A 4,148-nucleotide genomic window follows, 5' to 3' on the forward strand; every position below is an offset into this window, starting at 1 on the left:
CTAGCTCACAAATAGATAGAAAAGATAGGTCAATGACTTAGAAATGATCCTCTACAACGGGGCAACATTCTTTACATTACACAAATGAACAATTCTTGTATGATACAAATGACAAAACCTCCTTTCTAGATATAGGAGTCTAAGGGGTCACAATATAACCAAATCCGACCTAACAATAATAAAGGAAGGGCACAAAAATTAATAATAGTGGGATTCTATGGGGCACAATAATAATAATATGGGGACAATAGGGGCACAACAATAACAATAAGGGCTAAAATGGTAATAGTAATGGGGGAATCACTAGTATTATAGGGACCTAACATAGAGCCAACATGTTTCATGCATAAGTTTTATTGTATTCCAGCTATCTTGTTTAATCTAAATGATAAATGTATTTGTTTTCTTATGCATGCATGCATGGACTATTCTACATAAGAATTTATTAATATTTCTGAAATGTGTTGTTGCTTTAACCATCACCTTGAATTGCTTGCTAACTTTCTTTCCATCCTATGATGCATCTTCGCTCGTGTGTTCCCTTCCAAGCTGTGTACTATTATAGGTTTCCAAGGGGCGCACTCACCTTACCCTTAGTGTGTTAGAACCTCTCATGCACCTTTCTTGACTTACTGCAGCTGCCACACCCTTGCTACCAATAGGGACATCTTACTTAGTTCTGTGTGAAAACACGGTCAAGGCATTACCATATGACCCACTGTTGGGAGTCCTGCACCAAACAGTCTGAGGTCTAATCGGGACTTCTTTTCCAGGAGATCCCCTGACATGTTGGCACGTCTAGCACTGTCAACATTTCTGGCATTAGAAGGAGGTCCAGATGACAAGCTAAGCCCTCATTATCTATTTTGAATTTTTGCACATCTATAATGGAGTTTGTTATAGTTCACCCTCTGAAATTTCTGTCCAATGGACATATATTTAACATCAAGAGGGAGTTTCAGGATCACTGGTCACAAATCACATATGATGGTGAAGGAAAAGTGGCCTGGCATGAGCACTTAGATGACTTCCCTGCTCTCATGGAGGGCATGGAAGATTTTAATGAAACAGAGGTTTGTTCGCTCCTCGCACACACACTTTGCGACCACCCATCACAATGGTGTGGCACACTACCTCATAACTCCGTGCACTCATTCAAGCAGTTCAACAATCTAATCAAATCTGTTTTCCACCATTTTGATCCTGAAGTACTTGATAAAAAATTATTAAAACAACGGAAGGTCCTACACAAATCACCTATGGAGTTTTCAGAGTGCTTCCGTCTATTCATGTTTGAAGCCCCAAAAAGTCAGATGAAATTTCAGTATCTCATGGACATATTTGAATATTTCCTTATCCAATCTATCAATCCCAAGAAGAAGTTCAAGCTCAAACCCCTCTCAACAAAATTTGATGATGGAGTTGTGCAATCATAGATGGACACGGTCGCTGCCACAAGTGACTGTCTCTCATCCCCTCATCAAACGACTCCACCATCATAGAGTGATGTGGGAGAGCATGAACAAACATCTGTTTAATGTCATATCCTATTGGCATCGCGCCTTCTGATTTTCGTGCAATATTGCTTGGGAATCCCATAGGTTATCACATATATTTCGTACCTCGACCTCTATCCTCGTATTTTGATCATCCTCCGGATTGCACTGTCTTGTGTTCTTCTGTTCCGAACTTTACACCTGTTTTGAAGGAGGATCGATCTATTTATGGAGTTAGTGTTGCAAAATCAACATGCGCTATCATCCACGAAGAGTATAAAACACTCAGAAATCACTTCCTACACTGGAACTACATGATCCCATCGCTCATGCATTGGAGGAATCTTACTCAGCAAGCACACTTGCACAACGTAAGTGGTCTACCTTCCTCACGTGTGCTTGCTTGTCATAGTCAAGAGTGTGCGCATGCTTAACATCTACACATAGTGTCATACATCATCATGGTAAGTCCATAGAGTGTATGTCATGTGCTTTCACTCATTTTTGTTCTATGGACGCTTGTAAGTTCGGAGTGTGTTTGTCTTCATTATTTTATCTTTCACATCTATTGGTTTGCACAGCTATGTTGTTCACGAACCATGCCTTCACCGACATGGGTCAAGCAATGCACCGGTGGCTACATTAGAAGTATCACTTCACATGAGACGACCCGTGCACTATTAGCTTAGGAGTTAGAGTAGTGTTTTCCTTTTCAGTTGTTTGCTTGCATGCATGTTTTCTTCTTTCTTTGTGTGTTTGTTTGTTTGCTTTTTTGTTTGCTTACTCTCTTTGATTTTTCATTTGATTATGCTTCTTGCTTTGCTTTTTGGTTTGTTTGCTTGTTAGTTTCCATAGGTTGGTTTCGCATGGACCGCGTGCGACTCTTGAAACAAGGTAGGTAAAGTACAAGAGGAATTGTAAAACTATCAACATTGGGTCATATGTTGTCTGCTCTCTTATGTAAGAAATTTTTATCTTCAGTCCATGATACATCAATGGAAAATACGTATTGTTCCTAGTGAACCTTGGTGAAGACATAATGCTTGCACACTAAGTAGTATCACTTACTCTCTTAATTTGTCACAATTGAGTGCATGGACACCATCACGGATGAATAGTTTACACATCACTTCACCACCATCGACCATCACAAGGATGTCAAGAGTTGGTCTCACCATAACGGTCCGAGTGTTAGTGATGTCTTGCAGGGCTTGCTCAAGCCATTTTGTCTTACATGGGCAGATGTGGATATTGTATGTAACATCTTTTCAATAGTAAGTTTAAGTGTCAATAGTGGATGTAATAGTCATAGAGTACATGAAGAGTCATGAGGGTAGATGAATTGTGACAAAGTGGAATGTCAAGGGACACCCCATGCTTTGCTATAAATAGTTCCTCATAACTCATTGTAGATGCTTTTGGTCAACCAAAATTCCAATAAGACTCTTAGAGAGATCTTGGCCAGTATTGTAATGAGCCTTGTCTTCTCCACTATGTAGAGCTAGTATATCTCTTTGGAGGAGCAGGCAGTTGTGGCTGTAACGTTCCACTATCGAACTAGTGGTTGGACATGAATGTATTTTATTACTGGAACTTACCTTCTTAATACAATAGAGCCAACATGTTTCATGCATATGTTGTATTGTACTACAACTATCTTGTTTACTCTAAATGATACATTTATTTGTTTGCTTATGCGTGCATGTATGAACTATTCTGTATAAGCATGTATGAATATTTCTTAAATGTGATGTTGGTTTAACCATCACTTTGGATTTCTTGCTAAATTTCTTTCCATCTTGTGATGCATCTTCGCTCCAGTGTTCCCTTCCAAGCCGTGTACTATAACAGGTTTCCAAGGGGCACACTCACCTCACCCTTAGTGTGTTAGAACCTCTCATGGAGCTTGCTTGACTTATTGCAACTATCACACCGTTGATACCAATAGGGACATCTTACATGCCTCTCTGCAAAACCACGGTCAAGGTATTACCGTACGACCCACTGCTGGGACTCCTACACCAAATGGTATGAGGTCTAATTGGGACTTCTTACTGAGGAGATCCCCTGACATGTTGGCATGTCGAGCACCGTTAACAAAGTTTATAAGGTGAAAATTAGTTAATGCTTCTCATTGAAGATTAATCCAGAATGACATTGGTTTCATCTATAATGGGTAACTTTTAAGAATTTTAGAAGTTTAAATAATTTGAATCCTTTATTGAAAATGAGATTGATTTAAGAATAGAACTCTTTAGATCAAATCAAGGAGGAGAATTTATGTCAAACAAATTTTATGTTTTTTTTGAAGTTCATGGAATAAGGAGACATATTTATACTATAAGAACTCCACAATGTAATGGATTTGTAAAAAAAGAAGAATCTAACCATACAAGATATGGCTAGAATAATTTTGAATGGAGCTAAGATATCAACACGTTTTGGAGAGAGGCAGTGAACACTACAATCTAAATTATAAATAAATGGGAAATTAGATTCAACAACAACAAAAAACTTCATGAATTATCGAAATCTAGACCAACAACACTTAAATACTTCAGAGATTTCAAGAGCAACTACTACACAAAGATGAATGATGAGTATTTGAAATTTTTTTACTCTAGAACTCATGAATGTATATGTTTTTGGTTA

Source organism: Pinus tabuliformis, chromosome 8, assembly GCF_031772625.1.
Source record: "Pinus tabuliformis cultivar Carrire ecotype Pingquan chromosome 8, CPIR1, whole genome shotgun sequence".
Taxonomy (NCBI): domain Eukaryota; kingdom Viridiplantae; phylum Streptophyta; class Pinopsida; order Pinales; family Pinaceae; genus Pinus; species Pinus tabuliformis.